The sequence below is a fragment of the Marmota monax genome, unplaced genomic scaffold (genome assembly GCF_021218885.2).
Source record: "Marmota monax isolate L192 unplaced genomic scaffold, Marmota_monax_Labrador192_F-V1.1 WCK01_AAM20220418_F8-fsc00044, whole genome shotgun sequence".
NCBI classification, from domain to species: Eukaryota; Metazoa; Chordata; class Mammalia; order Rodentia; family Sciuridae; genus Marmota; species Marmota monax.
The window spans coordinates 11,775,587-11,802,208 of NW_026695198.1; positions in this window are offsets into that span (position 1 = coordinate 11,775,587).

The following is a 26,622-nucleotide window of genomic DNA, read 5'->3' on the forward strand; positions in this document are numbered from 1 at the left end:
GTGGATATTGTTTCTAAACAGAGGTCTGTGGACTTTAAAATGTGTATTATAAACTGTGTTTTTAGTGGTTCATGGATTAACTAAACCCACCATGTCTCAGAAGGTAAACTTCCCAACACTTGTTTTACTATCCGTATTGCTGTGTCATCAGTGAGAGGCATAGTGGACACAGCCTTGGCTTTGCTCCTGATGTCCATTGGCTTTTCCACTTGAAATATAATTGTCCAGTCAGCACTGCTACAATGACAACAGTCAACATCGTCCTTTGAAACCAAACTTTAACCTCTGTGTGATTCTAGTTTTCTGTTCCTATTTAGCCAATGTGTGAAGAAGTATTATATGAATATTCTCCAGGCTTCCAATGAAAGGTTGTCAGTTGTTGTTGTTGTTTTTCTATAATATAGAAAATTTTTAAAAAATGCTATTTCCTCTCATACATAAAATTTTTTCCCTTCATATTCTCTCTCTCTCTTTCTGGTATTGAGAATGGAACCCAGGGGTAATCTACCACTGAACCACATCCCCCAGCCCTTTATTTATTTTCATACAGGGTCTCAAATTGTTGAGGTTGGCCTCAGACTTGTGTTCCTTCTGCCTTAGTCTCCCCAGTCACTGGGATTACAGGTATGGGCCAATGGGCCACCACACCTGGCTCCCTCAGTCTTAAAGTTCCAAAATAATATGTAAAATTGTTAAAGGACTTACATTATGTTTAGCTTCTTTGCAGTTGGATTTTAAAGAAATTAGTTTATACATTTATATATATATAATATCTTCCTATTCAAAATGCTGCTAATTACATGAAGCTTCTTTTCACTCAGACTTTACAAAAGGAAAAAAGCAACTAACAAAAGTGTCAGATAATTTTAACAGAAATAAAGCCAATTTTTTTTCCAGGAACTTTTTGATGCCCTGCAATGCATTATCTCCCTGTGGTTCTTTCCAGAATTCTTCTGCTATAATGAGGAATTCTATATGTACCCAGGTAAATCCCAGCAGGGCTGTATCGTATTTTGAATTTGATGAACTGAGAACACATGTACTGGCTTCCTATTAGCTCAATTAGCTGGAAAAATTTTCTTCAGGTGTCAAAGATATATAGTTTGCTTAAATTTCACCCAGAATAGACTTATCAGTAAATCCATATCATTGTGCTGAGATGTCAGCAACATGTAAGCCTAATAAATGTAGGATACCCAAATGACGCAGTCTTTCCAGAGAGTTGCATTTTAAAATATATGTATATTATTTGGTAGCATAGCAATTCTACTTTTAAAAAAATGAAGGTAAAGGTTACAATTTAAATCTTTGAAGATTTATGAGATGCATACTAGGAAATGTTGTAGCCCCAAAAGTTGAGTTTCGAGTTGGGAAAGTCAGATGCATGGCAGAGTGTTTTTTATACCTCTTGTTTGTACTTTCCAAACCACCTGGGATTGCCAGCTTGGATGGAACATCTCATAACCAACTTTCTGGTGAGAGTTTTGACACTTCTGCTTCTGGTCCCTATTGGAAATACCACAGAATCAACCGTCTGTGCAAGATTTCAGTAATTATGTTGCCAATTCAGGAATCACAAGAAAGAAAAAATGCATCCAAAATTTTCAGAACTTTAAAAGGCTGAAGTTTGAAAGTAATGGTCGAACTCTAACTCATTCCCAAATTCTTAAGTTGAAGATAAGGGTATTAATAAGGAAATCTCTTAGTTAAAAGTACACACAACTGGACTTGCACGGGCTTTATCATAAATCCTTTACCATTTCCTTGAAACAGAAATCAAAAGGTCAACTATTCAGGGTTGGGCCAGCCACTCTACAATGGGGAAGTAATTATTCTTTCTTCTCTGTGAGCTTTTTCCTAAGCTGACCATACAATCTGTTATCCATTCCAGAATTCTTTTGAGCTTAGAAAGGAGGTATTATTCACAATTGTAATGGAACGCAGGTATTCTTGGAACTGTCCAGGTCAAACCACTACATATGGGTACATAATTTTTTTCATGCTATTGTCTCATGATCACAAAATGGCTGTCATAGTTCCAAGTGTTGATCCACACACCACATTCAAATGTAAGAACCAGGAAAGAAAACATGACGGCAAGTGATTTCCCAGGCCTGCCTCTTTGTTGGCAAGGAGTTAGACAACTTCCATTAGATATCTACTTATAGCTCATTGCTACCATTAGCTCTAAGAAAACCTAAGACAGTGTGTAGGCTACCAGAAAACAAAATGGTTAGGATCAGCTTTGGTTATTAGGTTATAATAATCATATATTATAAAAACCAAAAAACTCACTGTGTTAGGCCTCTGTTAGTGGCATCCTTCACCTTTTTAAAACAGGGTATCATTACAATTTTGGTCTTAGAAAATAATTCCTCATCAGTATCTCTAGTGAACATCAAATCCAGATTCCCTTTTTCTTCTTGTGTGCATATCCAGTTTATATTTTCTACCCTGTCTGGCATTTATACATGGCTGTTATAACTGAAATCTGGCTGAAGGAAACGGAGCAGATGTAACGTGTGTGGTGTCTAGGAAAGGCTCTTACGACTTTCCTAAGAGCAATTCTCCCCAGTCTCTCTCCATCTATTAACAGAAAGGAGTGGGCTCAGAGGACACAGGTGAAGTCCAAGCCACCTTGAAGCCGAAAGAGTATAGGCCTATGAGTGACAGTGTGGTGCAAGGTCCCAGATGCTGCTGACCTATATCAGATTGCTGGGACAGAGATAAGACAAAACATGGAAATTCTGGAATTGTTAATTGTTAATTAATGTTGTTAATTATTATTAACAATAATACCCTATCTTAAGAAAAAGTATTCCATTTTAACAAATTTCTTACAGATTATCTTGATTTGCTTTCCTGGTCATGGTGGTGTCTCATCCACAGCCTAGTTGTACCAGGGCAGTAGGTAGGTTTCAGGAAAGCCAAAGAAAATGCCCAAAGACAGCATCGCATCAGAGACGTGTGATTTGTTGGGGAAAGCTTACAAGAGATCTGAGACTTTTCCAAGAGGAGTTCAGTGGCAAGAGGCAACAGACAGCGCCTCTGTCCCTCGTGGTGCTTTGCTGAACACCACCTCTTCTCCCTCCCTGTGTTTTATCCAGTGGGAACCCAATGGATGAGTGACACATATGCTTTCCACGGTGTCCCCAGTTCCACGTTCATCCCCACTCGGAGAGGGGCTGTACATGTCAGACTGCAGAAGCAGTGACTTCATCAGCATCAGCTTGATTACCGTCCCAAGGAGCAACTGTCCTGGTGTGCGTGCAAGGAAGTAGCTTTCTACAGATAACACTACCTTGCCCTAGTGCCATGTGCACAAGAGAAAGCCATTGTCCTTTAAGATAATACGTATCTGGACTTTCCAGCTCAGACTTGCTCTCATTGTTCCTTTAACTTAACTAGATTTGGGAGAATACAAAGGGGGACATTCAGGGACATAGTGTCTTACCTTCTCTCTTTGCTGTAGAGATGATACAGGTAGGAAGAACCATTCCATTCTTACATCTCTGGCACATAGTACGGAGCTTAGTAGAGATTAGGTCTTCACGGCATATTTATAATCACAAATGAAGGAAGAAAAGGAAAATCTCCAATGAGAATGGAATGATGTAGCTGTATAGCTGAGTGAAATGATGTGGCTATACAGCTGTACAGCCTTCACATTGGGCCTCTCTAAAACTCAAACCTAAGACACAGTAGATTGTCTTCATAGCTTGTTCAGTCTCCATAGTTAAAGGGAGCTCTTGAAAATGGCACTACAGTTTTTTAAAACTTTTCTTTAAATCAACCAATAAAAATTTCTTATGTTTATAGTGTGCAACATGATCTTTTGGGAAGATGTGTGTGTGTATAAATGCATATGTATATGAATTTTTCAATTTTTTTCCTCCAAAACTAGCTTGTCCCTCACTTAATTGTAGCCCTGTGGGGAAGCATCCAGTTCAGTGTAGAGGTGCTTCCTACACAAATAAACATGGCCTTCTTCACCTGGGTTGGGGCTCATGTCAAGAGACTTCTCTTATCCATTCCTGTTTCTCAGTCAATTTAAAACATGTGTGAGGCCAGAAGCTGCTGGATCCTAGAGGCCCAGAGTTTCTGTGCCAGGGCCGGTCTGTCATCACTGTGACCTCCCAAGCTTGTGTTGCACAGAGCCCCTCTCTGGTTTCGTTTCCTATGGGCTGCTCCGTGCACCTCAGGGCCTGAGGATGCAGCTGGGTATCCTCTTTGTCACCCTGGGAGGGCTCTGGGACCACAGGGAGTAGCTCATACTGGCTGCTTCTCATTGTGGGCATTTCTTTGGATCTTACTCTAGATCCTTTGTTATATCCGCTACTAGGCAACAACAACAACAACATAATAATAGTAGTAGTATAATAAATATGATGGCAATGGATTTGAAATGCTATCTACAATGAAATACCTCTGTCTTTGTCTTGCCTCACTCACCACCCCCCTTTTTTTTAACCACGCACAGACTTGGGGTGATGTAAAGGTTGAGAGCAAGTGTTTGCAGTAGAAGAGACGTACAGATTGATGCAGCCAGAACCTCATATTTACCCTTCATTACCTTCATGGCTTTGGGCCAGAGCTTATCCTCCCTGTATCTCACTTTTCTTATCTTAAAAAAAAATGGGGACAGTAAACAAGGCCCAAGGGCTTAATCAGGAGAAGTTGAGAAAAACTTGGTTGATGGACAATCCTATTATTATCACATGGCTCTGAAAGCTATGCCCTGCTGTGAGCCCTGAGGGACCTGGGACAGGTAGGTCTTACGTTCTGCCCAGGATCACTCAGTGTGCACAACCAGAACTGGGACAATGGGGGTTTCCCTGTTCAGGGCTATTTCTAACCTGTCTTAGCAAAAGGAGTCATGGTACCCAAATGTCATCCTGGTGTGTTCAATGCCTTTGGGTGATACATTCCTTTCCCAGCCTTAGGTTGAGCACCACACATGCAGGAACCATTTCACCATCCTGTAAGTGTGGTGTGCCTCTCCTGTAGTATCAAGTCCTTGGCAAAGGACACAGAAACAGCAGGGAATCACAGTGCCTCCTTCTCTTCTTAAGAGTGAGGATTAAAAAAAAAAAAAAGGAAAGAGAATTGCAATATCCAAAGGAGTTCTAAACCGCCAGGCATGAGCCCAGGTTGCTCCCTGCTTGCCAATCTTTCCAGTGCTATGAAATCTGGAGCCAACCAGGCAGAAATGAAGGGAATGAGCTTCTCAGCACTTCTGTGTTCCCAGTGCCTGGAGCTTCTGTTTCTGGAGGTGCAAAAATGTCACAAGCCTTGCTTTGCAAAGCCTCTCTTCCCTAGAACCCTGTAGGCAGATGATTCTCTCGATTCTGGGGAAGAATCTGTCACCTGGCATTGCTGACCACAGCACAGCAGCTGTGCGAATGCTATCTAAACCCAAATGACAAGGATCTTTTGAAAAATCTGCACCAGCACCCTTGGCGGGCAGACCTGCACAGCCAAAGCACAAAGCAGAGACTGCCTCAGGGATCTCAGCAAAATGGGTGTTCTAGAGATGCTGTGTGCCTGCATTCAACCTCTTCCAAGCCACAGGGATTATTTCTTAACAGAGCAGGTTTGCTTGACCTCCTGTGGGTCACTACGCCCTGTCTCCTATTAGATCTAGATGTCAGCTAGTTTTATAAATATGCAGCCCATGGTTTAGGTTGTCCTAGCACAAAATCAGTCCCATTTCAGAATCTAGGAAGAACATACCAAAGATTGAGGTTGACAAAGGCAATCTTATTTTGCATTTTGTGTTAAAATTATGGAGTCTAAGGTGACACAGTCTTCCTAATTGTGATTCTTAAGCTTATTTTTTCATCAAAGACTCACATTTTAATTATACGCTGTTTTAAAATGATACGCTGTGTTTTCTTGTTCCACGGGAAATAAAATAGTAACTGTACATTTTTTTTTTATATTTCAGGACCCTCACTCTGAACTTCTCATGTTATATCTTTTATTATCATTAGTAAACCATGACATCAAAAATATTGTTATCTAGGCTTTACTATGTGCCAGGTCTTGGATTAAAGTTTCTACATGTATTATCAAACTCATTTAATTTTCAAAACCCAGTAAGATCGATACTATTGTCATCCCATTTTTTGAATAAGGAACTCAAGGCACAGAGAAGTTAAGTAACTTGGCCAGTAACTGTCACACAGTGAACTCTGAGCTAGGATTTTCACACAGGCGTCTGACTCCAGAGTATATAAGCTCTAACCACAGCTGCCTTTCCTTCCCTAAGGAACTCTCATGACAGGTCTTGTGAGTATATTTGCTTAGCATGCAGCATGAGGCCCTTGGGTTTTTTATTTTACTAGCACCATCAAAAATTTAAAAAGCCAGAAATTCTAAAAAATTTGACCACAGCCAGTGAGGAAAGTAGAAGCCTGAGATCTTGAGATCTGTCCTTAGAGGGACATGCTTCTTCCTTTGTCCTCTTATTCTGTGTCACATGCCTGAAGACCTGAGACAGTGCTTTTAGAAACAGTTGGCTGAGTAAGTAAAGGCATGGGTTAAGTGTTTTTTTACTTTTAATCTTACAAGGAACACTTACCTCTGAAAAGCCAAGTCAGGGCAGAGCCACTCCAGATTGAGACTCTGGTCTTGTGTTTCAAAAGCCTGTGACGTTTGCCCTGCGTCACACCCTGTACTCCTGTCTGCAACATGAGCTCCCTCCCTTCAGTAAAGAGTTCTCCCAGTGTGCATTATCATTTATGTGGGCACACGGAGTTATCCATCCATCTGGGACCTTGGTGAGGACACAGTGAGGACACCATGGGGGAGAGGCGGAAGGTGGGCCTCATTCTGTTCTTCTGGGCACAAGAGGCCCCTGTTGTTTGGAACCCAGCAAGGTTTTGTTGGATGCATTTATAAATGAGATAAGGAAGGATGACTTAACCCTCATCCCTTATTTGCTTCTCTAGAACAAGTTTTCCTTTGTTTTTCTGAAGTACAGAAGTCAAGGAGGAGATCTTTTTTATTCTATCACTAGGACTTTGGCTTGAGGAAACCATTAACAAGTGTCTCCTTCCAGAAATCTTGCAGATCGGTTTGTTTAGTCATGAAGGGCTGCAGCCATCTGTTCCTCAGCTGCAGGAGTTGTTTATTCATACTTTTGCTCATTCATCTGTTTTGTGTTTCCTTTTGTCCATTTCTCACTTAAGGTAAACAAAACCCTGTCAGCGTGTGACGGAAGCCAAGCCTGAGCTGACACCAAGGTTATTTGTCAAGGGGAGGGAGGAACAGACGATGGAGGCAAGAAAACTCCTTCTTTTTTTTTTCTTTTTATTAAAGCTTTATGGTTATTCACATTAGTTGGGTGCATATCAACAAACTCACATATGCATGGAATTTGATTTCCATTCATGATCCCCTAATTCCCTCCCCTCCCCTGGTGTCCCTCTGTTATTCTCCTAGACTTCTTTTCATTCTTCTATTAATTTATATTTGATTGGCTCTTTCTACCTATGTATGAAGGTGAGATTCCCTGTGGTATATTTATATGTGCACATAACATTATTTTCTAAGAATTCATTCTGCATCGTCTCCCCTTACCCATCTCTCTACTTCTTTCTGCACCTCAAACAAAGAAGTTCATTTTACATTACCAATTACACAATCCTTTCAATTGCACCTGATCTTAAAGTGCCCTTTGGTTTGCAGAAACTTTAGGTAAGAGTATAAGACAGAACCATTGTAATCTTGTAAGCATTTCCAAAACTATTGATTAATATTTTTCATACTATTTATAAAAGTTTTTATTCTCCTACCTAGGCAAAAAGTTTTGCTTTTATAATTCAGAGAACAAGTCCATAGAGATGTGCAGATTTTCTAATGAAAGAAATACCATTTTCCTCTCATCTAAGAAACATGGGACACATGGTCACCACTTTCTCATAATGATTGTAAATCAATCTCTTCCAATCAAATGCTCTAAGTGGCAGGGTGCCCAAACCAATTTGGATTAATTGATGAAATTAATTATCCCCCCCACACCTGCCAAATCCAGAGTTAGGGCTGCATTAAGAAAGTTGTTCATGAGGATAGACATGAGCTTGCTAAAGCCTGGTTTCTTCTCCGCCATCCCTGCTGGCCTCTGTGTGGAATGTCATTGTCTTGTACCTCTTAGAGTGGCAAGATGGATGTGAGGACTTCAGAGATGTGCTTGCAAGTGCCCCACAAGGAGGAAGTTACAGTTCCAAAAACTTTTTCAAGTACTTGTTGATTTTGATGGTGACCCACACTGTCATGGGTTGTCTAGCTATGAACCCAAGGAAGCCAAACAGTGAACATAAAAGACACAAGTGGGCAGATGACTAACTGGATAATGGTGCCCACATACTATGGAAATTTCTTCAAACTTTATTTTTAAAACATTTTTAAGTGATGCAATCATAATCAAAACACGATATATATATTTTATAGGACCTGATTTTTTTAAAAAAACACTCACAATTAAATGATTCTATTAATATAAAATAATTGGGGGAGGTATAACAGAATGACATCTAATAGCATCCATTTCTCCTTTTGGTTTTCTTCAAAAAGCAAAACCAATCAAAAACTGAATGACTAGGAATTAGAGAATAGGATAGAGATTGAATACCCCTTATCAGAAATGGTTGGGACTAGAAGTGTTTTAGATTTTTGATTTTTTTTTAATTTAAGGATATTTGCATATACATAATGAGATAGTATAGAAAATGGAACCCAAGTCTAAACATAAAATTTATGTTTGATATACACTTATATATGTAAACTAAAGGCAATTTTTTGCAATATTTTCAATAATATTGTGCAGGAAATGAAGTTTCATGGTTTGGGATTTTCTACCTTTGGTATCATGTCAGTGCCCAAAAAGTTTTGGAAAAAGAGCATTTCAGATTTGGGAGTTTTGGATTTGAAATGCTCAACTTGTATTTGTTTTTCAAGGCACACTGCCACTAACTAAATGCACATTTCTCTGTCTCCCTGATTGCCATGTACAGCCATTTGCCCACATTCTGGACAATGAGATGTAAGCAGTAACATAGTGATTGATACATTAGAACAATTTCTTTTTTTTTTTCAGAGTAGAAATTAGAAGTTTATTAAAGGACAGCAGAAAAGACTTCTCCCGGAGGAAGAAGGGGACCCAAGAGGTGGAATCCGTGGAAGGGATGTTGTCTCCCCTTTTTATAGTTCTTTCAGTGATGGAATGTAGGTGGGAAGGCCCCAGGGGTGGGACACAGGTGGGCCAAAGAAGTAGCCCAGACCGGAATTCCGCAGTTGTTCCAAACTGCTTCCTCCACCTCCACGCATCCAAGGCAGATCGGGATTCGGGACACTGTGTACTTATGCCAATTGCTCTCCAGGCCCAGACAGAAAAGTTGGAAGCGGCTTTGGCAGAACCCAACATGCCTGCTCTGTATTGAACAGGTGATTGATTGAGAGCTGCCTAGGCCGGGAAACCTCTCACCCGAGTCTTGAAGAGTGGCGGCTGCACTAATTGCGTTTAAGTAGCCGTCGGGTGCCCACCTTACCCTCCAGAAAGAAATAGAGAGAAAGATGAACCTCAAACAGACATGGGGTGCATGCACTTACCTCGGTGTAGAATCTCGGTCTGGGACCTCCAATATGTTACCGCTGTTGACCGGTGACGAGTTCTTGCTTCCCCAATGTTGAAGAATAACACCAAAGAAGCACGCCGAGGCAAGGTCAGAGTAGAAATTAGAAGTTTATTAAAGGACAGCAGAAAAGACTTCTCCCGGAGGAAGAAGGGGACCCAAGAGGTGGAATCCCTAGAACAATTTCTTAAAGTGGAAGTGGTGGGCTCTTTCTCTCCCAATTCTTCATCCTGTTGGCTGGAATGAAAAAGGACATGGTTGGAGCTACAGGTGACATGATAGTGTGTCTCAAATCCCTAAAAGCTGTGGGGTTATCATTTCCACCTCCATGTCCATGTCAGATGAAAGACATATACCCTGCTATTTTACTTAGGCAAATATAATTTTTCAAAGTTTTGTATGTTATTGCTGATTACACTGGTATTATATAGAGCCAAATCAAATCTCAGGTGATTCAGAAGAATATGTACTAAATTCTTATAGTCATTTCCTTAAGGAGCAATAATAGGAGAACATATTGGGAACCACAATTCATGTGGTGAGCAAACACAAAATTGAAAGTTGTTTCATCTATTCCCATATTCTACATTTATTTAACAAAGTAATAGATAAATTTAATGTGACTTTAATATGGTAATTTAAAAGAAATGTATTTTATATAAAAGTTTGATAAAGGTGAAAGTGAAAGCATCTCATATGCATAGAATAATTTGGTTTTAATCATTAAACCAGGATTTCTTGCATGTAATAATGGAACACAGTAGTGAAAGGCAAGGTCCCTGCCCTACAGGAATTGCAGGTGTCAGATAAATACAGCTGGGGAAAAAAAGACTTCATAAGTAGTGTGAAAATGGTTATTTTAGAAGCAGGTACAGAGTTGAATGGATTCCCTCCTCCTGGCCCATGGGTCAAGAGATGTTTCCCAGAGAACATAATGTCCTCTCAGTGTTTTGAAAACCTAGAAGGGTGAGAGAAAGAAAGAAGAGAGAACAAAGAGAACCGTGCAGAAATATTTCCATCAGAGTAGTGCATATGCATCTTAAAATGGATTTTCAAGCAGAGATAGGGAAATTCCATGCCTCTAAAATGTCCAGATCCTTAGACCTCCGCTACATGACAGACACACTTTGGCCCAAGAAGAGAAAATCTCTGTTCTAGGAAATGAAAGTAAGACTGAATCTAGCATAGAAACATTGTTCTCAGAAGTAAGCTTCTAAAGTTGCATCTCTTTCTTTTGCATCCAAAAACAACGATATGGAACATAATTTTAGCCATTGTCCCTAAAAGAATCACATTTTCTCTTAGCAATGCAGCTCAACTCTGATTTGATGTTTCTGTTTTGTAGCTCAAATATATGTAGACTCAAAATGAAGCCTTGAGAGTTTTGTGAGGATGATCCCTTTGGAACACAGACCTAAGGAGAAGAAGGCTCTGTTGCTACAAAAGTCTGGGACTCTTTCTAAAGTGAAAAAGCAGAAAGCTATTAATTATTACTAGTAGATCCATTCTCTGATTAAAAAAAAATTAGTACAGTAACATCCATCACTTTGTTACAAGAAAATCACAACAGAAAGTGACATGCAGCAAGTGGAGTAACATTGTAAATTACAACCACTTCCTTCCTGAAGCCACAGTGAGGCAGAGATTGTAAAACTCAGAAGCCTACAGTAGGGGCCAGGCAGGTGTCACTCAGGATTGAGAGCTGAGGATGAAAGAAACATGGGTGGTTAGAATATCTGGCAACTCAATCAGAGGAGAAGCTACTCAACTCCAAGAGATAAGACCACACAGGAACACAGCCCAGTTTCCAGGTCCATTCCCGGTCCAGATTCTCCTCCTTATACTAACTTTTTAAGGGCCAACATAAAGTGCAAGTGAACAACTTTACAACTGACCTTATGTGAGTCAGAATCAAATTGCAGGCATGGTAGACATATTGAATAAAATAATCTTCAGGCAATGTTTGGTAAAGTACATATAAAACATAAATGAATTTAAATTTAAACTTGAGTCCCACCCCCAAAATATCTCATTTTCTATATGCAAATATTCCAAACATTAAAAAATAACCTTCTGATCCTGAGCATTTTTGATACGGGATGTTCCAATTGTATTGCTATTGGCAATCTCTTCAAGGAAGCAACAATATCAACTTATAGCTCTTTTGCAGCATGAGAGGAAAAGGCCAGATAATATAAAAGTTCCTCCCAACATTTAACTTAAAATGAGAGGATTAATGTTCTCAGACTTATTATACACACATTACAAAGAAAAAGTGATGCTAATGATATTATCTTAGTTATTATCCTCTATTAAACCTTCTATTTTATTATCTTTAGAATGATATTGTAGAATAGTTGCAATATTATCTAAAATTAGACAAGTGGAGAACCATTCTTGGCTATTGCTTCCCAGTCAATATCTTCTCAGGTATACAGAAAAAATTAGAGAGTGAATGCATTCTACACCATTGTGATGATTGTTCAAAGCCTTGACAGAGATTGTAACAAGCATATTGATTGTTCTGAGAGGGGTAAGGAAAAGAAAAAAGAAAACTCAACTATTTCCTCCCCATTTAAGTTACCAGGATCTGTGTTAATCTACCAATTTTACAAGAATTTTGGGTAATAATTCCCATATTTTCTAGCATTCCAAATTTATAGAGACAATTCAGGCATCCTAACAGGGTAGAGAGTCACCTCTTTGTGGGGGGAGCCTATCAAGTGCATCTGCATTTTAAGTAAATTTCTTCATTCACTTGTTTAAAATCATAGAGGAAGTGACTCTATGAAATTTCATAAATGCACTGAAGTTCCCCTGTCCAGACTGAAAAATGTTAAAACTTGAGGAGCCAATGACGCACATCGCTGGCACCCTGGGGCAACGTGTACATCGGATGCTGTTTCTTTCATACCACAGAAGGCAAAGTTCAGGGCAACAGAAATCTACCTTTTGTTTCCTGCCAGGTCCTTGGGACATGCAATAGCCATCACCTGATCCCTTCCCCAGGGAAACCCAGAGCACAGTGGCATCTCACTACCGGCTGCAAGACACAGGAAGGGTACCTTACACATCTACTTCCTGCCTGACACCCAAAAAATCAGTTGGACCACTTTAGCTGGGCCAGGAACCCACCAATGCAAACTCACTCTTTTCCACTAAGACAGGGTGCAGAACAGGGGACAAAATGGCAGATACACTCTGGGGACTTACTTCAAAATCTGTTACTAAAAGTCTTTTCTTATTTCTGCCTAAGAAAACACCACTGCTCTCTTCTCTTGAGCTCAACTAAGAGGTAAATAATTCATCTGCTAGCTTTCGGAAAACAAAAGGCATGTGCCTAAAATGCATTTTATTTGTGTAGTCATTAATTTACTGATCATTCATCCAACAATTATCTATAGAGTAGTCATGTGGGGCCCCCTCTCCACTCTCATAAAAGACATTCTCCTGTTCTCTCTCTCCTTCCTGCCCTGTCTCCTGGTGGTGTTTACTTGTTAATCCTTTCAATGTAGACATTCCCTGTGGACCAGTGCTACTTCCTCTGTCTCTCCCCACAGCCCTCACTGAGAATCTCATCTAAACTAAAGATTATGTTGCTCCATAAATGATTCTCAGAACTGTGCACCTAACGTGGCTCCTCTTCAACATCCTAGCCTCTTATTTCCAAAACACATCAGACATGTCTACCCAGAAATATTGTGGTACCTCAATATGTAGTAGATAATAATGTAGATATGTAGTAAATAATCACATTTTGTGAAATTTTCAATGTTTCCTCCTTTTATGCCCATGTTTCTTGAAGCTGTTTATCTGTGTTACCAATCTTTAGGATCTGTCTCTTCTTTGCTCCCTATATCTAGTCCCCAAAGAGTCTCAACGATTATTTCTTGGGGAATTGTTTTCCTTCCTTCTTCCTTGTCCATCCATCATTATTGTCACCAACCAGTTCAGATGTCATTATTTCTTTCCATACTGGATGGAAAGAAATACTGCTACGGGCCTCCTTTTGCTTCTTTCTTTCCCATCCTTTCACCCACTGCCCATAGATGAATCTTTCTTAAATGTATCATTTAGTAAATATTCACTTGTGAAAATCTCAAGTATTCCTCTTTCCCAGTGCAAATGATATTGTTATGGGATGATTTCGGTGTGCCCAGTGTTCTTATGTTCAATTCCTAACTCCAAGCACCTCAGAAAGTGACTATGTTTGAAAATAGGGCCAAATAGAGGTGATTAAGGTAAAATAAGTTCATATGTGTGAACCTTAATCTAAGACGACTGGTATCTTTACAGGAAAAAGAGTTTAGGACCCAGACACACGCAGAGGGAAGACCTTGTGAAGACACAGGGAGAAGATGGCCATTGAGAAACCAAGGAAAGAGACCTGAGAAAATAACAATCCTACATATACCTTAATCTTCTAGAACTATGAGGCAATAATTTTTCATGGTTTAAGCCAGTCAGTCTGTGGTTCTTTGTTGTGGCATTCTGTCTCAGTCCATTTTCTATTACTGTAGCAGAATACCTGAAACCAGGTAATGTATGAAGAAAAAGCTTTTGTTTAGGCTAATGGTTCTGAAAGCTGAAAAGAGCTCATGTTGCAGCTATTCACAATTCAGATAGCCCAGATTGAAATTCTAATCAGCTTTCTCATTCCCTTCTCTCTTAGAAATGTTACCCCTGTAGGAAAACCCAAAGAAATGCAAAATGAAGCATCTCCATTTCAAGGTGTATTTCTAGAGAGCCTCTGACACAGCCCAGACCATAAAAACAACTTTCCAACTGAAGATCATCCAGCTTCTTCTAGCTGCCGGTTGTGTCCTTACCATTTTTTATGACATTTCCCTCTTCTAATTTAGTTTATGGATATTTAACTATGTGCCCTTCTACTTCGGTTTATTATGAATGCCTTCTTTCATTATAATTAATATTATCTGATGTCAGTGTATTTCTGCTTCATTCTTAAATTTCAAGAATGAAGTCAAAAGTAGAAGATGAAATCCAACCATCTCAATTCGGTATGAGATGGGGTTCCCTTCATCCTTTCACCTGCCATCAACATAGGCTCATTATCTCAGGTTTGAAATGGATGAGTTCAAAATGTTTTGCTCCTCCACATTCTGTGTAATTTCCAGGAAAAAACCCCTAAGAGAAGATGCAGCAGTGAAAGTCATCTTACTCTGGACTATAGACATCTCTTAAGGCATGAATGTGAAATCTGGGAAAAGGATAAATTGAGGATCTTCACTTTACCCTGAAATAGAAGAATCACCAGCAAAGAAATACCCATGTGATACCTTATGCCGTTATCTTTATATTGGAAATCTTCCTGATAATGGTTCCTCTTTGTCATTCATGCATTTTTAACAAAATTGGCAACCTTCTTTTCCATGTTTATTAACGGAGATTGTCCTCTGATCTGTTGCTAGTTGAAAATCTTGTCATTTTTAAGGCTGCCTCTCCTTGAAGGTTTTGGCTTACTTCTACTCCAACATGGTTATCCTTTTAGAATCTAAAACTGCCTTCCAAATGGAGTTTGGATGCCTTTCTGTTTCTGTAATGTGAAAAATTAGAATTCAGTCCACCCTAACCCAACAGATAGGGAGTGTAAGACAAAAGAAAGTCAATGGTAAGGTTTACTGAGAGCTAGAAGCTGCCTGCCTGGGCAGCATTTTTATAAAGAATTCTAGAGATTTCTAGTCTTTGTTATAATAAATGTCCAAATCTAATTCATGTCCTTCTACTAACTTCATGAATCTCCAATGGCCCAGTTTGGTGTCTTCAAACAAGCTGGTAACTTGTAGGGTGCTTGGGGGTGTGGCCTGGCAAGGTAAGATTAGGAGAATGATCTTCAGCAGAGCTTATCACACCATGACCCAAGCAGCCTGAACTCAACCTGTCAAAGGGACCAACTGCCATGGCGTGGCATGTGATCTGATTGCTTTTGAGGCTGATCACCTATCACAGTTCAGGGGCAATGGAGAATGAGGCATGGTATTGAATGGAGCCATACAGTTACAGAAACAGGTGTTTCTACTTGAGAGAAAGTTTTTGGATGGTCCTCTTAGGCCATACCCTATCTGAGTAGAAATCCAATTCCTGCTTAAAGTTTCCAAACTTCCAAGAAAATAGTCAGAAATCAAGCTTTTGTCATGTGCAAGATATTATTATAATTTAAAGACACAAATTTTTAAAATGTAACTTTGAAAACCCTAAATCTCTGAAATAGTTGTGTCCCTTTCTAAATACCTACCATCACTACCCTTAGTCCAAATGCTACCCTTCTAAGGATAATACTAGAAAATGGGGTTTTGTTGGGTCCCAACAGTTGGTGAAGAATAACTGAAAAATTTCAAGTCTAGTCTGCACATCAGTTCATAGGAAGTTAATAGGGAATTTTCAAGGAGAAAAAAATGTTATGGTAAAATAATTTGGGGAGCCCTGGGAAAAATAGCTACACAGTTTTCCATATTGCAGTCTTCAACAGGTGAATGTGCTTTCTGAATCTCCAAAATAGAAATATATTATTCAGTGTTTCCCAGATTTGACTAAATAACCCTGATGCATGTGCACGTACACACACACACACACACACACACACACGTACACACCCCTTTGGACTTCTTGAGATTCTCTCAGGACTAGTGTTCCACCCTGGCTGGCAGAATCATGACTCCCAGAGATGCCCCAATCCTGATCCCCGTGTCAAAAGCATCTTTGCAAGTGTGACTAAGGTTAAGGACTTTGAGATGGGAGAGCATCCTGGATCAGCTAGGTGGGCCCAATCTAACCACAAGAATTCTGGAAGCAGAAAACTGAGTCAGACCAGAAGCAAGAGGATGGCAGGAAAGATGAGGCAGAAGGAAGAGTCAGAGAGGTCCCAAGCACAGGAATCAATGCTCTGTTGCTAGTTGTGGATATAGGGGTCATTTGGAAGGACTAGAGAGGGGCTCCCACAGAGCTAAAGGGGTCACTCAGCTGGCAGCCAACAAGGAATCCACAACCTCAGCCTTGCACACAGGAACTGGATTTGGAATAAGCCCGGAAACAGATTCTTATCCAGAGCCCTCAAACAGGAACAGTCCTGCCAGGCCTTAGCAATGGCATCATCCACCTCTAGGCAGAGGAGAAAGTTGAGACCTGACCAATAGCACTAGGAAATAAGAAACTCGTAAGGTTTAAAAACACTTTGTTTGCAGTAGTTTTCTATGATGGCAATAAAAAGTGACATGTACATTCAGCATTCACCTTCACCTCTCATCGCCAATGGCCTAAACTGCACACAATGTTTATATCACGCTGCCAGACTCCTGAGAAACTAATGCTCCCTGGAATATCTTGGGGTTGATCACTCAGCAGGCAATGCTTTCTCTTTTCCTTTTTTTCTCTTCTTTCTAACACACAGCCTCCAATATTCCCTTCTTTACCTTCACCTTCACCTCTAATGGATCCATCAAGGCTTGATTTAAGCAGCCCTGCTCTAGAATTCCCTGCTCAGCCTGTGATCCAAGGTACCCTTGTTTATTTCTTCAAAGGCCTTGGAAACAAGGACCGCATCCTACTCATCTTTTCTTCCCCAATTTCAACCTGGAGTGAAAGGCCAAAGCACAGAATCCGTGGGTCCAGTTAAAGATTAACAGCTCACATCATGGGACTGAATCTCAAGAGAGGGCTGGCAACAGACCAGGGAACCTTCAGTACACAGGTGTCCCTCAAAGGGTGTAGGAAGCTCAGTTTACCCAAGCACTGAAGATGGGGATGATATGCTTAAAAAAACCCACTGAAAGTATTTTCCAAAGCATTTTGCAATCCCTACAAATTTGGTTGTTTCCATCTGTTTTATTTAGTGAGTCATTCATTTCTCCAGCAGAAGGACAAAAATGCAACCTGGAGTCAAGTGTCCTCACTTGGTTTTCCGTTTCTTATGAGACTTGACTCGAAACACCAACTCCGCAGTGAGGTGCAGGGATTTTCTAAATTCCAAAAGCTTCTTGTGTTGAAAGTGGCATGTAGGTGTTTTATTGGTTTTTGTTGTTGTTGTTGTTGTACTGAGGATCAAACCCAGAACACTTTACTGCTGAGCTACATACCCAGTCCATTTTAATTTTTTTTTTTTTATTTTAAGACAAGTTCTTGCTAAATTGCTGAGGCTGGCCTTGAACTTGCAATCTTTCTGCTTCAGCCTCCAGAGTTACTAGGATTACAGTCATGCATCACTGAGCAAATAGTTTTTGTTGTTGTTGTTGTTGCTGTTTTATTTTTTGCTTGTTTTGTTTGAAGTACTGGGATTTAACTCAGGGGCACTTTGCCACTGAGCTACATCCCCAGCTCTTTTTATTTTTATTATTTTTATTTTTTTAAAAAAAATTTTAGTTGTAGTTGGACACAATACCTTTATTTCACTTATTTATTTATTTATTATTTTTTTTTTAATGTGGTGCTGAGGATCGAACGCAGGGCCTCACACATGCTAGGCAAGTGCTCTACCACTGAGCTACAGCCCAGCCCAAACATATAGTTTTGACATATGACACAGTGAACAGGTAAAGAGAAATTTTAGTAAGTTGTATGACTTTTACAATTAGTGATATAAAAGAAAGGAGTGCAACCTAGGTGTGGGGGACTCCCAAACTGTACTTCTGTTTCTACAGCATGTTGTCTAAAAAGCATTTACAGCTTCTGGAAATAGTGGTTTCCCTATCATTTCCACGTGCAAGCTGAGGCTTAAGGACATCACGATTTGAATGCAGCAAAGATTTGCACAGGAACAGGTGACTCTCTAGGCGACCTTCAAATCAGCCCCCACCCTTCACCTCTAGAATAATATAAAACTGTTGATTTCCTTGTTTAAACATTAGTTTCAAGTGTTATAACTACCTCATATTTAAACTGAAAACTAACTCTTAAACACTTTGGCTAACTCAATCAGCCACGTAACTAATAGGGAAAAGATATTAGGCACATGAATTCTTTTTATGATAAGGAGCAGAAATTCAATTCCAAGCAACCAATGGTTTCTGATATTTCTCCTTTATAATAAAGAAAATAAAATTTAAACATAGAAATACCTTATTCATTGGAATTTCATGTATCTAGTTGAGTAAATTCAGGGTATATTTACATGGTGAAATATCCATGGTCAACATTTAAAAAAAAAAAACAGGTTGTCAAGTTGCATGTGAGGTAGAATTCTTCTTTTATTCAGTGTTATCTCTCATTATATGAAAATCAACAGAAAATCTGAAAGTAGATGTAGACTTGCCTGCCTTTATTCAATAATTAAATAGCTTAAGTATGATATTTCAGAAAAGTTGCACTCAAGTTGGGAAAGGAGGAATCATCTATGTATATGATTGCTCCTCTGTATCCACAGGGGTTTGGTTCTAGGACCCCTAAGATACCAAACTCTGCAGAGTTTGCTCTAGTCCCTTAAATTAAATGGCATAGTATTTACATATAATCTACACATATCTCCCCATATATTTTAAGTAATCTCTAGAATACTTATGATACCTAATATAATGAAATGTTAGGTAAATACTTGTTATACTGTATTGTTTAAGGAACAATGATAGGAACACAAAAAGTCATATTTCAGTACAGATGTATTTTTTTCAAATATTTCCAATCCTTAGATGCAGAACCCACAGACATGGGGGCAGGGGGCAACACACACACACACACACACACACACACACACACGCATGCTTGCGCGCACGCGCACACACACACACACACACACAGCTACGACATCAAGTCATTGAGTTTTGGCCATGACCTGTTAATGTTGCAATTATTTAAATAAAAATGCATGTCCTCACAGGTAGATAGCTTTCAGGAGAAGCAGAAGTCATATTGAAAATCCCCTGCGCTCCAGAGCTGTATCCCTCTAGGAAGGCCTCTGGAATCTCTTCCCAGCTTCACTTCAGAGATCAGCCAAGCCTCTAGTCCTTTTATCAAACATCTTCCAAGTTCCACCTGGAGTGGGTCCTCATGATTCATGGGTTGAGTCTTTGGTCTCAGTTCCACCAGGCCCTGTATACCTAGGAGCTCAATAGGCAAGATCAGGTAATTTCCATGAAAACTCAAAACCAAAGGATGGCAGGAAGTCCGGAGTGATCACAAGCAAAGAGCTTGGAGTAAAGAGGAGAAACTCAGCAGGCTGCCGAGGCAGAGCCGAATTCAGTACAGCAGACCTTGGCTTTAGTATTGTTTTTTCCTCTTTCCAGGCTGGAAAACGTAGGGTGCTCAGACCCAATAAGTGTCAGTCAGGAAATCAGCAAACAGAAAACTCTGAAGGAAGGGGTTGAAGTGTAATGAAAGAGCCTTGGAAGAGCAGTGAATACTTACAGAAAGTTGTGTTCATGATGCATGAGGGAAACAGTTGACAATAAAATAAATAAGGCAAGCAGAAAGAGATGTCAGGGGGAAAACGACCCAAGAACATTAAACTTCAACCTTGACTGCCTCAAAAAGAAAGTTTGACATCTAGAAACATTATTATTATTGTTGTTATTATTATTATTATTTACTTGAGAAGCTGTTCCAAACTTCAGGAAGTTGAAAATAAAATTGTGAAAGAAATCAAAGATATCACCCTAAGACTCGTTGACTCTATTCTGACCATAAATACATTGGTGTTTTCTCATAATGGACATTATTCTTTGTCCTGTAATGGATTATCCCAGAAGGATACTTGACAGTATACTAAAGGAAGAGGAAACCCTCAACAGTGCTGACTGAAATTGCTTTCAGCTTGCTTTCTTCCTCTTCTCTGATTTATCTCAGAGATAACAGAGTTTGCTTCACTGTGACTTGGGGAGGCATTCATTGTGGTTATCTGTTTGGGATCACCTGACAGCAGACAAGACACAATGAAATGTGGTTTGTCAGAGCCCTGATGCTTCCATGCAGGCCCCAGCTACAGAGAGAGGAGGGACCACGTGGTGATTACATGTTTGCCTGGAGAACTCTGAAGAAAAGTTGCATTGGAGAATCATTTTCAAAGGCTGAGAATAAGATAAAAGAGCTCACTTGTTTCATTTCCCAAGCTATTCTCCTATCTCCTCTTGTTTCAAAAAAATTTGAATTTAAAAAAAAAATTCAACTTATTGCAGCATGTGTAAATCTTCTTTTAGAACTTAGATTTTTTTTTTTAATATGTTCATAGTTACCATACTATCACTTTGCAAAAACTAGGCCTACTTCCCACCGCTCACCAAGCCTCATCCCTGAGTCCACCACACGTCCCAGGGTTGGAATCTGTGTTGAGAAAGTAAACCACCTTTTTGCAAGCCTGTCAGTCTCCAAATAAAATAGAATTAGACACAGTTTCAGCTGATAGATCATCAAAAACGTTTTTTGATGTTAGAACACAGTAATTTGGGGCACATGATGACAAATTGTGTAGCACTGCAATTAAAACCACTTTCATGAACTTTTACTTGTTAATTCGAATAAAGTAGCCCAGTACCTCTATTTCCAAAAACAAGAAAATAGACATAGAATAGATAATGAATTCTAGGTCATTCTATCAGTAAGTAATAATTAGGAATGGACACATTAAAATTTAAAAGTAAACGGTCTCATTCATATAATTGAAATCTATTTCCTGGAACATTATAGATATTTTTAGATAATTATCAAGACAGGCCATATTTTTTTGAGCAACTATGTTTTAAAAATAAAATAATAATTGATCAATCCAGAAGGAATATTTTTTAACATTTAGATCTTTATGGACAGAGTTTCATTTATTCATTCAAAAAAGATTTGGTGAATACATGAAATGGCTGTGCCATGTTCAGGATCTCAGTGATGCTGCCTGAATTAGCCAATTAACCTTCCTGATCAAGTGAGCAAGAGGAATACAGTAAAAAAAAAAAAAAGCAAGAAAATATCTATAATTAATAATTAAGCACTGCATAGAAAATTAAAATAGGATGGACATTAATGAAGTGTCTCTTTCACACATTTCAGGTAATGCTTCTCTGCAGAAGCTGATGTCAGGGTGAAATATGATCCAGAAGAAGACAGCCATCTATAAACATGAAGAGAAAACATTTCAGGCTGAAAAACAGTGTTAGTCAGATTGCTACTACTATTATGAAATACCTGAGAGATCAACTTGTAAAGAAAGAAGGTTTATTTTGGCTTATCATTTAGAAGTTTTGGTCCGATGATTGGTCCTTTTGGGAGTAAAGGCAGCCCATTATGGCAGGTCTGTGTGGCAGAATAATCCCACTCACTTCAAAGTCTCAAAAGTATAGACAGGAAGAGGAAGAGACTAGGATTCCTTAATCCCCATTCAAGGACATGCCCTTGAAGACTGAAGGATCTTTCACTAGATCCCATCCCTCAAAGGTTGTACCTCCTCCCAATAACACCACCCTGGGGACCAAGTTTTTAACACATGAGCTTTGGAAGACATTCAGAATCCAAACTATAACAAACAGCTAAGGCAGTCATGTGTGGATAGCAAGCTAGGCAGGTTCAATAGACATGAAAGAGGGTGAGGTGAGAATGGCTGGAAAAGAAGCCAGGTAGGCAGGAGAAGTTCATGGCAGACATTATGAGTAAATTCAAGGGTATTTGATATTTTTCTAAAAAAGGTCCTGGAAGCAATTTAAGCAGGTGAGCAAATTGTACATATGTTATATGAACACAGGACAATACATAGCAATGGATTATTATTCATTTCCCTGCAGATGGATACTCCAATGGTACTCAGTTTTTCACTACTGTGGACCAAGCTTCCAAGAACATTAATAGTCTTGTTTTCTTTACACATTTCTGAGGATTTCCCTGGGATGCACACACCTGGCTAGACAGCATCAGGATGCACATTTTCAGTTTGACCAGACTTTGCCAAATTTCTTCCCAAGTGTTTGTACTAATTTACACTCTTGCCAGCTGTGAACCTCTAGGATTTTATTTCCAAGCTTCTTCCCTATCATTTGATACTGTCATCTTTTGATTTTTGCTAATCTAATGTGTGTGAAATGATATCCTGTTATTTGAGAAGTGTGTTTCCCCGAATAACAAAGTTGTTTCCTTGAATAACAAGGTTCTTGATGTCTAACCTTACAGAATTCATCCCTTTCTTTAAAAAAACAAATATTTTTCTCCAGTGCTTCTTCCTTCTCATCTTGGTTCCCATAGTGATTTCCATGTCTCTTCATTACAACACTTGCCACTTGCCACTTGCCACTCAGTACCTCGCTGATGTAAACCCCAAACACATCCACACCGATTCATGAGAACCTCTAGTATAACAACTGTATCATATTCACTCTGCCTGGATCACTGTTGGAGTTCAAGAAATGTTTATTAAACTTTAATGTGTACTAAATATTTTCCATTGCTTAAAAACATTTGTGTAATTTTATTTTTTCCCTCATAGACAACTTTCACCTACTCTTTGCCATATACTCTCTCTAGCTCTTCAAATAACATAACAAGCTATCAACACCTCTTTGTGAACCCAAACTTTGTACATCTGTTTATTGAAATCATCTTCTGCAACAGACTTATGGAGGAAAAAAGTAAAATTCTATTTAGTAGTATGTAAACTTAATTACAAAAGGCGTTTTATATAGTGTAAGTAATGATCTCAAGAAATTGTCATTTAACTGGAAATCAATAAAATATAAGCAAGTACTATTGGAAAAAAACAAAATTTGATTCTTCAGAATGATAGCACTGCATACACAGTAATGTATTTTTGCAATTTGAACTAAGTTTAAATGATAGAAAACAACTTTTGTGAAATAAATGTTTAGTAATAACAACAGACTTATTATTAAGAATATAAAATGACACACTCCCAGGTGTTTATAAGCACCTTATCCTTACAGTCACCTGATGTTGGTATGATTGTAAGCATTGTCCCAGTGTTCTTATGTGAGAAATCAAGGCACAGAATGGTGAAGTAACTGGCTCAAGGTCACATAGCTTGCATTTCCACCCATATAGATGGCCCTTCTCTTTTGTCCTTGCTCCTAGCTTCACTGCATATCCCCACAAATGGGGTGTCAGTTATTGAGCAAAGAAAGAGGATTCATCTACATAGTTCCACCTTACATTTCTCTCTCTCTCTCTCTCTCTCTCTCTCTCTCTCTCTCTCTCTCTCCTTTTTTTTGGTTTTGATTACGAAGAATTATGTGTTGATTCAATATCTGATGAATGAAAAGTAGGTAGAGTTCAAACTGTGTGGTTAAGAAAGATTCACACATTCAGAGAAATACTGAGACACTTTAACAAAATCTTCCAGTGACTTCTGAATTGCCTCCTTAGAACACTGTATGCCTTTGCAAAGCACATTTCAAGCCTAAATTCTACTTACAAGTGCAAGGTGTTCTCTAATATTTTTAAGTGAGATTTTCTGAAGGAATTACTGATCCAGGAATACATAGGAGGCAAAATAGAAATAAGAAATATTCTCCAGTGATCACGGAGTAATTATAACACATCAATTAGCAGAATATCTGTCCACAGGCAGGAAACATGGCTGGCAGCAGGCCCAAGGCATCAACACCTGCATGCCTATAAAAATGGAAAGGAATTTTGGTGGAAGGTAAAGTTGATTTTTCTTATAAATAAAATTATATAGCAAAATAGTCAAAGAAGAACTCTTCTGGAAGCTGTTAGTTTCCTATAGAGAAGAGCCCAAATTCACTGAATGTAAATTAACCCAATGCAAAATCTTAATAATTGCATTGAAATTAATTTGCCCCATGATTATATGCCTAGGTGGTTGGCATAAGTAATGCTTACACACTCATACATAGCCCAGTCTTGCAGAAGTGATTTCTCCCAGTGTATGTGGCAATATAATATGCTCCTCTAAATTATAAGACTTGCCTTTGTCTCTCGTGGTATTTTAAGGGTGCATGTAGTTAGAGCAGTCAGGAGGACCTGACATTATTTAAGCTCTGGAAAGTAATGCAAAGGAATTTTTGCAAGTTCCATTTATTTATAGATTTTAAGAAAGAAAACAGATGGAAAGATTTTACTTTTCCCATTTTACTGGTTAAAAAAATTAAGACTCAAATTTATAACATAAAGAAACGTATGTTTCGTTATATAAATAAATGCATATATTCCTTCTGATTTGAGACTTTTTATTATTTTTAAGTTTTAATTGACACATAATTATATGTATTTATGGGGAAAGTTTACATTTCAATACATATACTCAACATGCAGTGACCAAATCAGGGTAATTGACATATCCATCCTGTCCAATATTTATCTTTTCTTTATATCAGGAATGTTGAAATTCTTCTCTATTAGCTATTTCAAAATATGCAATTAATTGTTGTCAATAACAGTTATCATTTATGCTATAAAACATTAAGAGTTATCCCTCCTGTCCCCTGTACCCCAATACCTGTTAACCATCCTCTCTTCATTTCCCATCCCATCTTAGCCTCTCCTAATAAGTGACTCATGCATAGGAACAGGTGCCGCCACTATTCTCTATCTCAGCCATGCAAACCTTACCTCTTCACCTGCCCCTCCAAAGGAAAAAAAAAATACCTTACACTTATTTAGAAGCCAGTATTTAAGCAATGTGGAGCTTTTGGAGAGGCAGAAGAAAGAAGCCAGAGAAGCAGGAAGAGCTCTGATCTAGCCAGATAGTTCTCCTACTCCCAGTGGGAGAAAAGAAAAAATGTTCCCTTTTTTAGATTTGAGATTTTTATTTACTTTTATGTTTTAGTTCAAAATTGAAAACACAGTCACATAAGTTGCACCATTTTCTCCATAATAATCCCACTTTTGTTTTTTCACATGTATGTTTTAGTCGTCTCTTCTGTTGCTATGACCAAAAGACCTGACCAGAACAATGAGAGGAGGGAAAGTTTATCTGAGGGATCAGTTTCAGAGGTCTTCGACTAGACATGGCCAGCCCCATGCCTTAGGACTAGAGGTGAGGCAGAACAACATGGTGGAAGAGTGTGGCGGAGGAAATCAGCTTGGGATATTATTCCAGGTAGCAGAGAAAGAGAGAGACTCCCCTCACCATGTACAACATACAAATCCCAAACATATGCCCCAGTGATTCACCTCCTCCAGCCACATCCTACCTGCCTATAGTTACCACTCAGTTAATCCCTATTCAGAGGATTAAGGCACTGATTAAGTAAAGGCTACCATCACCCAATCATTTCACCTCTAAACCTTCTTTTATTGGCTCACATGTGAGATTCTGGGGGAAACCTAATACTTAAACCATAACAATGTATATTCCTTTATCTCATCTTCCAAAAAGCAAACAAGTAAAACTCCTTGAGCTCTTGATACCTACTGAGGGCCTCCATACTTCTAATGGTCATTTTATCTTCCCAACCTCCTCCTAATCTGATATTTTCTCCCAAGACCATCCAGCTAAGGGGGAAGATTTTAAAGAGTAATGCTCATTTTTTTATCAAGAATTATCATTTAAGAACAAACTGTTAGAGTAATGACAATGTTTTCTTGGTATGTTTCATGTCGTTATAACAATATACCAAAGACTGACTGCTTTATAAAGAAAATAGGTTTGTTTGGCTCATGATCCCATTGTCTAGAAAGTCTGAGGAGCATGATGCTGGCTTCTGGTGAGGGTTCCATGGCTTTGTAACAACATGGTGGATGGCATCACGTGGTTGGAGCTGAAACAAGAGAGTCAAAGGGCAAGAGGCAAAGCAAAAACCTGGGGCGGGGCCTAGTCTCACACTCTCATAACAACCAATCTTGAGGGAGATGATAATCCACTCCTGTGAGAATGGCTTCAATACCTTCACAATCAATTATGACACGATGACCCAATCACTCTCCATTGTGCCATCTGTTGGGCCGATTCTTTCATTCTTTAATTGTATGCTGCTGGGAATAGGAATCAGGATCTTGCATATACTAGGCAAGCACCTGACCACTGAGCTGCATCTCCAGCCTTGGTTCTCCCTTCTTAAAGGTCCCACCCAACATGTTCAATATGGTT